We start from the raw sequence: 13,711 nt of genomic DNA on the forward strand, positions 1-13,711 counted from the left end.
GTGCACTATGTTTATTATCATGGATATCAGAAAAGTAATGAATACATCAATTGTGTCTGTTCCTGGCAAATACAGGCGTCTTTCAATCCCCAGCTTTGACCACGATCTCTTCATTTATGGTTAATAACAAAACCCGTTGGGAAAGAAAACATTCAAAATGCAAATTGTTAAAATACCCACCAGCTCCCTCCAACACACACACACACACACACACACACACACACACACACACACACACACGCACGCACACACACACACACTACTCTATTTATCTGGAGCACATACCTAGCTTGATTGGATAGGGGACCGGTGGTGAAAAATCAATTTGGGGGTGATTCAAACCACTAAAGCAAAAAGCCAAAATGCTTATCAATCTATTATTTATAAACTACCTGTCACAGCAGGTAACATCAGCTACAAGCCACTCATTCACATAGTATATGTTAGAATACTCTGTTTTTATTCATAGAAATCGATAACATATGATATATATGTAATATATAGCCCAATAAATAAATAAATGTAATTTTAGATTACTTTACAATGCGACTTCATTAATCAACCCGTTCTCACCACCAACTCATCAAATACCGACGCTTGGTCAGTGCCCCTCGGCGTCTGATACTGACTCACCGAGACACCCTTTTGCGCCCGTATGAGACGCACTGAGCTTTCAACTATCTCTAATGTAAACCCATCGGCATCGTTATTAGACGGTCAGAGCAACTGACGTAGTATATAGAGCGAGAAAGTCCTCGCAGGGTGTGTGGTATAGGGGAGGTTGGATGGGTCAAACAAACACAGGACTTTTACCCAGGAGATCGCTGTTCATGCCCTGTGTGCAACAACGTTGACTTATATTACTGTAGTTTTGTTACATACCTTCTGTACTTAACACCAATTACGTAACAAGCTTAGTCATTTACAAACATACTTTTCTTATATATATTAGGACTGTCGATTACGATTAATCGCATGATTGCCCATAGTTAATCACGATTAAGAGCAAATTAATCACACATTTTTTATCTGTTCAAAATATACCTTAAAGGAATATTTGTCATGTATTTAATACTCTTATCAACATGGGAGTGGGCAAATATCCTGCTTTATGCAAATGTATGTATATATGTAGTATTGGAAATCAATTAGCAACACAAAACAATGACAAATATTGTCCAGAAACTCTCACAGGTACTGCATTTAGCATAAAAAATATGCTCAAATCATAAAATGGCAAACTGCAGCCCAACAGGCAACAACAGCTGTCAGTGTGTCAGTGTGCTGACTTGACTATGACTTGTCCCAAACTGCATGTGATTATCATAAAGTGGGCATGTCTGTAAAGGGGAGACTCATGGGTACCCATAGAACCCATTTTCATTCACAAATCTTGAGGTCAGAGGTCAAGGGACCTCTTTGAAAATGGCCATGACATTTTTACCTCGCCAAAATTTAGCGCAAGTTTGGAGCGTTATTTAGCCTCCTTTGCGACAAGATACTATGACTTTGTATTAATAAATTCCTTCGTTTTTTTTAGTTTCATATGATGCCAGTATCTTCACTCTAGTTGTAAAACTGAGCATGCTACAACCTCTGAAAGTTCAAATTGCGCTAATGCGTTAAAGAAATTAATGGCGTTAAAACAATTTTGTGTTAACGTGTTATTATCACTTTAACTTTGACAACCCTAAATATTAGCCACGTGCTTCTGTTTGTTGCACGGAGAGTGTGTATTTTCGAAGTAATGGGCTTTCGGAACATGGGCAGTTCGCCTAATGATTGGTAACCGCAAACGGTTGGAGTCCCTGCCTCTCTCCTCATGTTTTCCCGTCGAATAATGGTTCAAATGTATTAAATGTATGAAAAATGCTGGACAGCTGTAACATCAGAGACCGAATGAATCACTTAACAGTAGCATCAAATACATGTCCATTCTCATTCTCAGCGGCCGGATCAGGAGCCGTCACTTAGCAACTCCTCTTGACCTTGGCTGTCATGTTAGCATGCATAAGCAATCTGCATCCCTGACGCTTTGATGTGCCTCCGTCTCTCCTTCCCCATCCATGCATGAGCAACTTAAAGATTTCCTGCCCGGGTCAATCATATTGAATTGCGAGCTGATCGACTGTGACAACCCGCTCTCTCTCTCTCCATCTCTCTCGCCGACCGAGTTCACAGGACGCCGAGAAAACGTTTCACCTTACCCAGGTGCAGTCACCTTGGCCATGAGCAATGAGCTCTGAGGTTGGCTGAGTAATTCCTTCCGTTGCTCCCGGGACGCCACATCAAAGGGATCTGCATGTAGATTAAAGCCAAGGGCTTTGCAGAGTGTTTACCCTTAGCTGGTTCGCATTCACACCCACAACAGCACTCAGAGATCATTTGGAGGAAAGGGAACACAGTGAGAGCTCTTTTCTTCCATCACTGAAGTAAGACGAGTAAGCAAGCCACGAGCGAGTCATAAGACCACCTGTTCTGCATCTCCTATCTCATCCTTGAAGTACCATATCCACAGAAAAAAAACATCTAAGAGCGAGTACACACTCAAGCAAACACATCTGAGCACTTGCACACATACAGATGCACCATTAGACACATGCCTTTGGTTAAGGTGATGAACATATGGCGCCCTTAAAACCTCTTGAAGATGAATCCATAGGATTAGTGAGCGAGTTGTTCATACATTGGGAATTTTCAGATCAGAGGGCTAATGGCCTACTTAACAAGTTTAATTAGTTTTTACGGGGCCAACTTTTCCGAGTAAGACTGATGACTTAATAATGCAGCCATGTATTAGATCATTGTTGAATTGTTAATAAAGTTGCGGTGATTATCTCCTCTACAGAATTGAGGGCATTGTGTCAGTTGATGAGTTGTCAGCAGTTAAAGGACAGATGTGATGAGACGGGGGGATGGATCATCAAAGATGTCACCACAATATCCGTCACAAAGTTGTGGCTCACTGGAGCGGAGGGGAGAAAGAGAGGTAGGTCAGATATAAAATACACTTTTCTAGGAATATAAAATGTTATAATACACATTCAAGCTCTTTTTTAAATTGGTCTTAAAGCTTCAGTAGGCAGAATGTTTTTGGCGTCATTGGGCAAAAATTCCAAAATAACCTTTCAGCATATTGTAATTCGAGTGTTCTGAAAGAAAACTAGACTTGTGCACCTCCTCATGGCTCTGTCTTCAGGCTTAAAAAAATGTAGCCCATGACAGCAGAATTTGGCCAATCACAGGTCATTTCCGAGAGAGAGCGATTCTATTGGCTGTTCATTCAAGGCAGCTGTCAATCACTCGCAAACTCCGATCAAACTAGGGATCAAATGATCAAATTAATTAATGAATGACAACAAATGTTCTCATTTTACAGCTAAACAGTACACCACAAAATGTTTCTGAATACATCTGAGGCGAGTAATAGGCATTACAGTATCAGAATATTGATTCATATTTGATCAGCACTGCCTAGTTTGACCGTTTGACTTTTAATAATCATATTTGCTCCATTTCTACCCACTGCAGCTTTAAGGCTGGCCCAGACTAAAGATTTTTCAAATCTTAACAGATGTTGAGAATATGAAAGACCCCACACATAACGACATGTTATGATAAATGTTCCATTCATCAACAACACGAGTCCTGACAAAAAAGAAAATCTCGCACAGTATCTCGCGATCAAACGTGACTTTAGTGAAAACAAATATGTCGGACGTTGGGCAGGAAGAATTAGCAATGTTGGATATTGTTCTTTCCGACATGACTGTGTCATCGGCGGTCCCAGGGGTTCCCCACACACAGCAGGATATCTAATCGTAAATATTGAACATGTTTAATATTTACGATTTGAAATCGGTGGAGCCAGGATGGACTTTTGGGCCAAAAACCGTCTTAATTCTTGTGTAGTTTCCTGTATTTAGCTTCCTGATACACTCTATTTGGGGAAACCACAGATCAGGAAATATAAGATTTACAAGTTAAATCTGTTTACTTCTAGTCATTCACTGACCGAGCCCCACCCTGCTTAGTTAATGTTGCTACACCTGTCAAGATTTCTATTCTCACCCAGCACATTTGCTGTTTCAAATGGTGGCAGATTTACAGAGGCAGAGAAAAGCAGCTTTTCATTTAGATTTATGCTTAACTTTTCTAACCTTAACCTTTTTTGTTATGGCCATCAGAGCCGTTTGTAACAAATAAGGGCTCGTCCATAAGGTCAGTTTGTTAAAAAGTTTGTTTGGTGCTGCAGGTAGCAGCAGCCGCCTGGTGTTGATTGCTTGGCTGATGAGGTGATTTGGTCCAGCTGCAGCTGTGTGCTTTGTTACCAGAGCTGCTTTTGTCTTTATTTGTGCTCCGGTCTCTCTTTTGGGGAGATTCACCATGTGTTTTTCATCAGGAAGCATTGGTTTCTGACATAGGGTGGGATTGTTGTGTGCCGTTACTGCTTTGTTTTGTTACGCTATTTTACCCCGTTAGGCTGTAGTGGTGTTTCCCCTTTGGAATGTGTCCGTTTGTTTTTTTCTAGTGTTGTGGCGACATGGTTAGTGTCAGTTGTTAGTGGACAACTGTCCCAGGGGCACCTCTGCATGATTTTGTGGGGTTGCCTGCTTGCATGTCACTTTACATATCCACTGGTTTTCAGTGCATAAATACCTGCCGCAAGCCGCATGAAGACTAGGGAGGAGTTTAGCAAGCTGGTTTTGGAAAGGCTAAAAAAAGAGATGCAGACTATTTGTTCTTCTGATAGCACCATGCACACCCTCCGACTTGTGGAAAAATCAAAAGCTTGACAGGCCTGCCGTGCTTAGTTACGGTTGCTATGATGGCTATGATTAGACAATTGCTGGACAATCGTCGAATTTGCTTGCTGATATTTTAAAATCTTAAATGTATTAATACCATGGATGTATGAACAGAACCAGGTACAGTGTTGGAGGCGGGGCCCCGTTCATTCCTATGAAAGTTGCTCAGTGGCACATGAAGCTAAAAAAGTTTGACTTCCAAGTATAAAATGACCCGGACCTTCCGGTGATCTTCCGCAGTCATTGAGCCCATAGAGCAGGCGCAGTAGCATTTCCTTTAACCCCGCCTCCCAGCCGCTCGGTTTGGGGCTCATTCACATGAACAGAGGAAGGGAAATAAATCTGGATTCAGCTATTAGTGCATTTCACAACGTTTAGGACCTAATGATTTAAGGCCTATTTAAGTGTTCATACTGAGAAGTTGATTTACCTGAAAAAAAAAAAGATCCGCTGATTTACAGACTTCTTTTTCCCAATGTAAGTCTATGGGAAAAAGTATTTTTGGGCCCAATGGTATCACGTGATGGACCCAAAAGTTGTAATACCACGGCTGGCCACAATGTCAACTTTGCTTCAAAGCCCAGTGTTCTTCCTAGGGACTTGATTAATAGAGTGCTGCAGGGATGACGTATTTCTGTAGGCCAACCATGTAGTTAGCATCGCCCTGGTTCACTTGACAAAAATCCAATGGGATTTTTCCATTGGATTTTGGATTATTGCAGACAATAAAGTCTGTGGCAAACACACATTTATGATACTTACACGTTTGTTCAGCAAGATAATCTTCACAAATGAACACCACTTTTATGATTTTTGTAGCGTGAATGCAATCGGCAGAAGTAAAAAGCTAACATTAAAGCTAACGGCTATAAACAAACTACTCCACGGTCGCATGAGCGTGAGTATAGTAATGACGTTTAGTTGTCTCATTCAGCCACTTGTTAGCAACCGCCTTTTTTAAGCCACATAAAAGCATGTAAAAGTGGGGTATTTATTGATGTATTTTATCATAGAACAAAATGTTAAAATCTCCTAAGCTTATGTTAACCACAGACCTTATTTCAGGCATCTAACTAAAAACCCATTCAAAAACCCATTTACTTCCAGACGAGGGAACCGGAAGTACTAAAATGCTAACTCATTTCCGTTTTTTAGCAGGAGAAAAGTATTTTTGGGCCCAATGGCATCACGTGACGGACACGGAAATGTAAGGTAACAACGTCTGGCTGCTATGAAAATTTGCTTCGAAGCCCGGCACTTTTCCTGGGGGCTTGATTAACACCATCCACCATCTCAAACTTCACCAGAGTGCATAAAGTCTGTTGGGAATGTGAAAATTATTTAAATTTCCATTCTTCACACTTATCTTTTGTCTCTGTGCTGAGTGAATGTGAAAATTAAGCATCTGGGAAAAACAAACTCAACCTTTCAGTTCGGGGCAAATTCACGCTGCAGGTCAATGACCATCGGTGAAACATCAACACACACTCACCTTCTCATTAAAATATGCAGATGAAGTCCATATTAAACCTACTGACAGATGTTCACATGCAAATTCATGAGTCTGTGAACTTGTAAATGAGCGACATTATCGCTATTGTCAAGGGAAAAGCTAGTTACTGCAGTATTTTTGTTTTTGTAGTCCAGGAAACTGATTGGTCCGTCTGTCAGAAGTGATTTTCCCGACGCCATTAGGATGATTCTGAAAGAAACTGGAGGGCTGATGGATCTTTGCTCCAGCATTCAAACATGAGACAGATGTTCCTCATGGGGACACTTATTAAAGGTCAGAATTTCAAAACTTAAAAGGCCAACAGTCTGGTTTTGATGGAACTCCGATGGATGAATCATCTTGTTACAGATAAACCCAGGGGATCCCTCCATTATTTGTTGTGACTGGAATCTATTTTTTGTTGTTGTTTTATCACTGATTAAAATGCGGCATCACAGAGACACCCTAAATATCCCATTCAGTATTCCAAAATGTCTGAGGATGATCTGAAAGTCCAGTCCAGCCCTCTCTCCTCCCCAGGCGAGGCCTCCTTGGGGGAATCGTCTTTGGTGATGACACCCCCACACGCAGGGTCGGGGTCGCATCTGGCTGCGCCTGGATCTGATCTCGGCAATCAGATGGAGCTGGCGAAGCATCACACGGCAGCCTCGGCGCTCAGCGGGAGTGGAGGCACAGTGGGTGAGAGGTGTGCAGATGGTTGATAACAACTCATATATGCTCACCATATTTCCTCTTGGATGTCTTATCTCTTAAGTTTGCTGATTGCCTCAATTTCAACTGAGTTATACCATGAAAGCGAGACGATTTGAGTCCCTCTGACCTTTTTAACGGTATTTTATCTGTTGGGTCAGCAAAATCTATTTTTTAAAAGCTTTTTAAATGCCAATTTTAATGTCCAATTTAATAAAGTGTAAAAATATTATATACATTTTATTTTTATATCAGAATTTGTTTTCTCAGTTAACACCTCATATTTTGTCATCATGGCCTTCGATGAAAGTGTACTTGGGATATGACTAATAAAATTAGAAAAAGGTCCATACTACCATTCACATAAAGAACTATCAGTGTTTTTTTTGCAGTAATTTTATTTTTTTTATTTTTCTAAATAAATTAATGATTATTCATTAAAGGTCTTATTGATAAAATTTTATGTAGACACATTTAAAAAAAAAAAAAAAAAAAATCTACAGAGCTTTAAGAAAGATGCCGAATAAAAGTATAACTTTTCCTGGAAAAAAATTATTAGGATTGTGAATTAATCATTTTAAAAAAATTGGCAGGAATGTTTTGATTATCTCTGTGGAAGATGCTGACGTTCGGTGGGCTTGTGAGCCAATAGTAAAACGACATTGGTATCACGTGGTGTCTGTTGGTCGTCAGTTGGTGTGGAAAAAATGGATAAATGGCTGAGATTGACGGTAAGTGCCTCAGTAACCCCTCGACCCGTTACACAAATCATTCTCCCCCTATAAAAAAATAATGAACTGTTCCTTATGGACATCATCAACTGGAGTAGGAAGCAGGAATTGGAACACGCTGACTTACATGCTGATCCAGAGCATCCCAAACATGCTCAACGGGTGACATGTCTGGTGAGTAGGGATGCACCGATCCAACTTTTTCAGTCCCAATACTGATAGCGATACTTGGGCTTTGAGTAGCTGATACCGAGTACCAATCTGAAACCAGTTTTTATTATTCATTTATTTATTTATTTATTATCAATTAATAAGCTGTATGCCTCAATGTGTGGAAGTGACTGGGATCATTCCTTTTTGTGTAAGGAAACATCAGGCCTGACTTAAATATTGCTTTCCTAACTTTGAAAATCAAAATGTAACAAATAAATACATAGATATACATTTACTGAATTGTTATTTATTATTTAGATAATAAACTGTACACCAGCAACTTGGTAAAAAATCTTCAAAATTAACAGGAATTACAATTTAAGTGTAAACCTTCGATATCCGATCCAGCTATTTGAGTCAGTATCGGCCCGATATCTGACCCGGTATCGGTGCATTTCCACTGGTGAGGTTGCAGGCCATGTAAGAACTGGGATGTTTTCAGCTTCCAGGAATTGTGTACAGATCCTTGCAACATGGGACCGGGCATTATCATGCTGCAACATGAGGTGATGGCAGCAGATGAATGGCATCATGACAGTCTAAGGACCTCGTCATGGGATCTCTTTTGCATTCAAATTGCCATCAATAAAATGCACCTGTGTTTCGTTGATTGTAGCTTATGCCAGCCCATACCATAATCCCACCGCCACCATGGGGCACTCTATATTCACAACGTTGACATTAGCAAACCGCTCGCCCACAAGACGCCATACATGATGTCTGCCATCTGCCCAGTACAGTGAAAAAAGGGATTCATCTGTGAAGAGAACACTTCTTCACAGAGCCAGACGCCATCGAAGGTGAGCATTTGCCCACTCAAGTCGGTTACGACAACGTACTGCTGTCAGGTCAAGACCCTGGTGAGGACAGTTTGTGCAGAAATTCTTTGGTTGTGCAAACCAACTGGTGCATCAGCTGTCCTGGTGGCTGATCTCAGACAATCTTGAATGAAGAAGATAAAGAAGCCGGATGTGGAGGTCCTCCTGGCCACATGGTCTGTGGATGTGAGGCTGGTCGGATGCACTGCCAAACTCTCAGAAGCGACACTGGAGTCTGCTTATGGCATTGAAATTAACATTCAATTCAACAGCTCTGGTGGACATTTCCCGCAGTCAGCATGCTAGTGGCACGCTCACTCAAAACTTGAGACATCTGTGGCATTGTGTTGTGAGATAAAAATTCCAATTTTAAAGTTGCCTTTTACTGGGACCAGCCCAAGGCACACCTCTGTAACAATCATGCTGTTTAATCAGCATCTTGATAGGCCACACCTGTCAGGTGGATTGATTATCTTGGCAAAGGAGAAGTGCTCACTAACACGGATGTTAACAAATTTGTGACCAACACACACACACACACACACACATTCATCCCAAAAGAACCAGGAAGTGTAAAGAGCAACAAACAACGCATAGGAAGGAGGTCTGGGTGGATGGGTAGGTCAAAAAACACCAGACTTTCACCCAGGAGACCGGCATTCATGTCCCATGTGAATACCAATGTCAACATTAATTTACTTATCACGTAACTTACATACTTAAGTAACACCACTTCTGGTGTTGCCTAAACCTAACTAAGTAGTTTTGTGGCCTAAACCTAACCAAGATGATCTTTTCCTAAACCTAAGTAGTTTTGTTGCCTAAATCTAACCAAGTTGACCTTTTCCTAAGCCTAACTAATTAGATTTGTTGCTTTAACCTAACTAAGTCATTTTGTTGCCTAAACCTAACCAAGTTGATCTTTTCCTAAAGTTTATTTTGAAAAGAGTGTATTCATGTAAAGAACCCAAATTTACACATGTTGCTGAACATTAGTATGAAAACTAACAAAAAAGAAGAAATAACTTCTTTGTAAGATATCATACATGTTGGGGAGTAAGAAAAACAAAACCCGAATAACAAAATGAAACCAAACTGGAAGGTACAGTGTATATCCAAAAGGTACTATGTTCTTAATACAAAACAGACAACACTGTAATGTGTTATTTTCAGCTTATCGGCGTTGCTAAGACAAAATGAGAGGCTTCCTTCTGTGAAGTAAATGAATGTTAAGTGAAGATTAGTGGCATCTGACCTACTGTTTAAAATGGATGAACGGCTGAGTGAATGAGCGCTGCACTAATCATCCGATTGGTGATAATGTTATTTTCCATCAACAATATAAAACGTTACTCACTAGATTAACAAAAATTAGTAAAACATTTAACTCATGTATCAAGGGCTTTGGTTTTGTAATTAAAGTCTTATTTTGTATATCATCAGTGCCACAGTCGGGATCATTATTTGCAAGGTCAGTGAACAATCCAATAAAGAGTCTTATGTGGTGTGAGGTTATATTGACTGCATAGAACATTTCATGAGCACCCAGCTCAGTGTGATGCAAATGCAATATTTTAAAGTCATAAAATAAAGATTTAGTGTACGTCCTCCACCTCGGGCAAAAGATTGCGGGAGATGCCAGACTTTCTTTTTTTTTGATTTGGCAACAGTTGCTTGATTCTGTAGCTCAGCTACAATAGAGTTCAGACGCACACAAGAAGAATTAGCTGAAAATGATGTGCACTCTGTGCTTTCCACTTTAGAAATTATCCGTGTGGGCACTGACCGTGCTCGCTGCGCATCTCAGCCCCAATAACACCCAAAATTTAATAGTCGGCCTGAAGTCATTATCAGTTTCTTTCTCTGCCAAAATCTATTTACAGCACCCTGCAGCAGTTTAAATTGGAAGATTACTCTTTAGTCCATACAATTTAGAGAATGCACGGCATTTCCATCACTGCGAGGCTTTGAAATCAATATGTCAATAAACCTACATCTTTCTATTCCATTACCCTCCCTGTTGGGTGCATGCAACACAAAAGAGGCACACATGCACACAGTCATTCCTCTTTTTTTATACTTCCAAAGTTAGAAATTCTAGATGTCATTACTAAGGTGCATTTTTGGGATCACTGACATTTCTTTTTATCCAGCAGCTCTTTCTGCAGAATGAATCAAAAAAGCACAGAAGAAGATGTCTATTTTTCAATGGCTAGAATTTAAATTGGAAGGCACATTACCCTTTGAGACAAATTTCCCCATATTTCAACGAAAGCCAATGCCGGGGAGTAAAACTATAACCAATTGACTGTCATTTGTCAATTGTTCCCACTATGAAAACGCGTGTGTCTGGACATTGGAGATCACATTAGTTATCTCCTTGGGCAAATAATCCTTGCCATGATTTATTCATAATGACGGCTGAACTCTGGCCTGGCTCAAACTAGCTCGGGGTGAAGACGGAGCTTGTTAACTATTTATCGCACATTACGACAAGACATGAGCCTGTCAGGCTTCTTAAAGCCCACGACAGCCGCGCTGCATCGCTTCGCCGTCTGCTGCAAAAACCTGCTGACGGGGTTGAAACTCTACACTTCCCGTCTCTTTAGCAGATAAGGATCCAGACCTCCTTCAGTCACCACTGAGCTCCCCCGTGTGCCACAGACCGACGCACGGAGCTTCCTACAATTGATCTGGCGAGGGAAATTAGGACAGACAATCTCTCACCAGCTCTATTGCCTTTTCTCTTCTCTCTATCTGACAATGAAGCGCTGCGGTTCCTCTCTTTTAACTTGTCAAACGTGTGACTGTACCTCGGACATGGAGATGATCAATTACCCTCGATGTCTCCGCCCCATCAAGCACATTCACATCGCTTTAATGAAATGAGAGCAAGTGTTAAAGTGTGAGAAATAGGATAAGTAAAGAATAAAGATAAAGAATTCTCCAATTTTAGGGGAAGCAAGGTGTTGAAGAGCCCCAATGAGAAAGTTAAGTATCTCTAAGGAACAAAAGCACTGTAAGTAGGCCATGAAACTAATTCCCTGACAGGGAATCGAACCTGGTCCGTGGCTATGATAATGGAAAATCCAAACCACTAGTCCAGGGGTACCCAAACTTTTTCCCTTGGAGGGCCAAAACTGGAACTCAGCGGTGGGCCACGGGCCAAAAGTAAACATCTATTGTATTGTATTGTTGTTGCAAAAGGAACTTGGAACCCAAGTTCCCTCAATTAAATATTATTTTAGCTTTTACATAGTTAACCCCTTAAAATCTGCCTGCTGAATACAATTGGGCTAATTTCCAGTCATAACCAAGTAATGCATTTCCAAGAGCCAAGTATGCAAAAATCTCAAATACACCATTTTTAGAATAGGTGAAAATAACACATTTATACTGCATTCAAAATCCGCATGTTTTTGCCCAAAACTGCATGGGATTATCATAAAGTGGGCATGTCTGTAAAGGGGAGACTCGTGGGTACCCATAGAACCCATTTTCATTCACATATCTTGAGGCCAGAGGCCAAAAGACCCCTGTAAAAATGGCAATGCCAGTTTTTCTTCGCCAAAATTGAGCCTAACTTTGCAGCGTTATGTAGCCTCCTTACCAACAGGCTAACATGACATGGTTGATACCAATGGATTCCTATAGTTTCATATGATACCAGTACTTTCTAACTCTAAAACCGAGCCTGCTAAAGCCTCTGAAAGACAGAAAAGTTGCTTGGGATTGTCAGCGATTCCGCAGGCCTTTTAAATAAAAAATACTAACATCTGGCCAAATTGTGCACGAAGTGGCCCGCGGGCCTCACTTTGGGCAGCTCTGCACTAGACAATCAGGGACAGTAATAATTCCATATTTCCAAATATCACAAAGAACAAAGTGACATTGTATTTTGTCACTCTTCATGACAGCCTTCCTTAGCAGGGCTCAACATCGGCTAACACATTTTCCAAACTAGCCCCTATTAGCGAGAGCAACGAAAATGCTGAAGTTATCCTGAATCAGCCAACTACTGACTCATTCCTTTCGCTTTCCTTTGAGCTGGGAAAATTACTCAACTTTATTTATTCATATGTATTTTTTTTTTTTTTTTTGCAATATTGAACCCTTTGGGACTCCATAGATAAAACTAGATTGCTCAACTGAAAGGTGCTGGATGAAATGTAACATCCAGACATAGACTGTGTGAGCTGTAATGTTAAACAATAAACCTGCAGGCTAGGCTTGTACTGTACACAAACTTTAGTTTCCTCAAAAATTAGGATTTACTGACAGTTTCATGAGTGAGCTATGTTTCCCAGAAAAAAAAGCTTTCAGGAAGTCACAGTTGTTGTTTTTTTTTTTTCTTTCACACCTTCAGTAGTGTAGATTCCTGCTCCAGTGATAGAATTCTGGATTTGTGAAATCCCTTTATAGCAGACATATTGCTGCTGTGCCACCGCTGTATTATTACAGCTTACTCCTGTAAGCCGCATTTTCCACTGAGGTTAACAACATGCTTTGAGCCAGGATGAATAGCTCTATATTCTGTCCTCAATTCATGCACATATTGGGTTTACGAGTTGCGAGGAACAAAACATTTGATCCTATAGAGCTTTTTGATTTGTATTTAAACATTCTGTTTTATTCCAAGAATGAAATCATGTCATATCTTTACATCTTTCTACCTCAATTTTGTGAGTTAGATATATGATAAAAATGTCACAGGATGAGTTTTTTTTTTTTTTTTTTTATGTAAATATTTCAGGGGTCAAAAAATTGCTCATCTATTAGTAATAAGTCACTGAGCACCACGCATTTTGGAGCGGGTTGTCCTAAAACTGTGCCAGAATCAAACGGAATGGTTAATATAGCTGTTGTTGCATCATCGCTACAGCCTCAAAATGCCTTGTGAGGCTAATTATTTGTAATTAGGCAGGTTTTTTTGAAGGC

This window comes from Sebastes umbrosus, chromosome 18, assembly GCF_015220745.1.
Source record: "Sebastes umbrosus isolate fSebUmb1 chromosome 18, fSebUmb1.pri, whole genome shotgun sequence".
NCBI classification, from domain to species: domain Eukaryota; kingdom Metazoa; phylum Chordata; class Actinopteri; order Perciformes; family Sebastidae; genus Sebastes; species Sebastes umbrosus.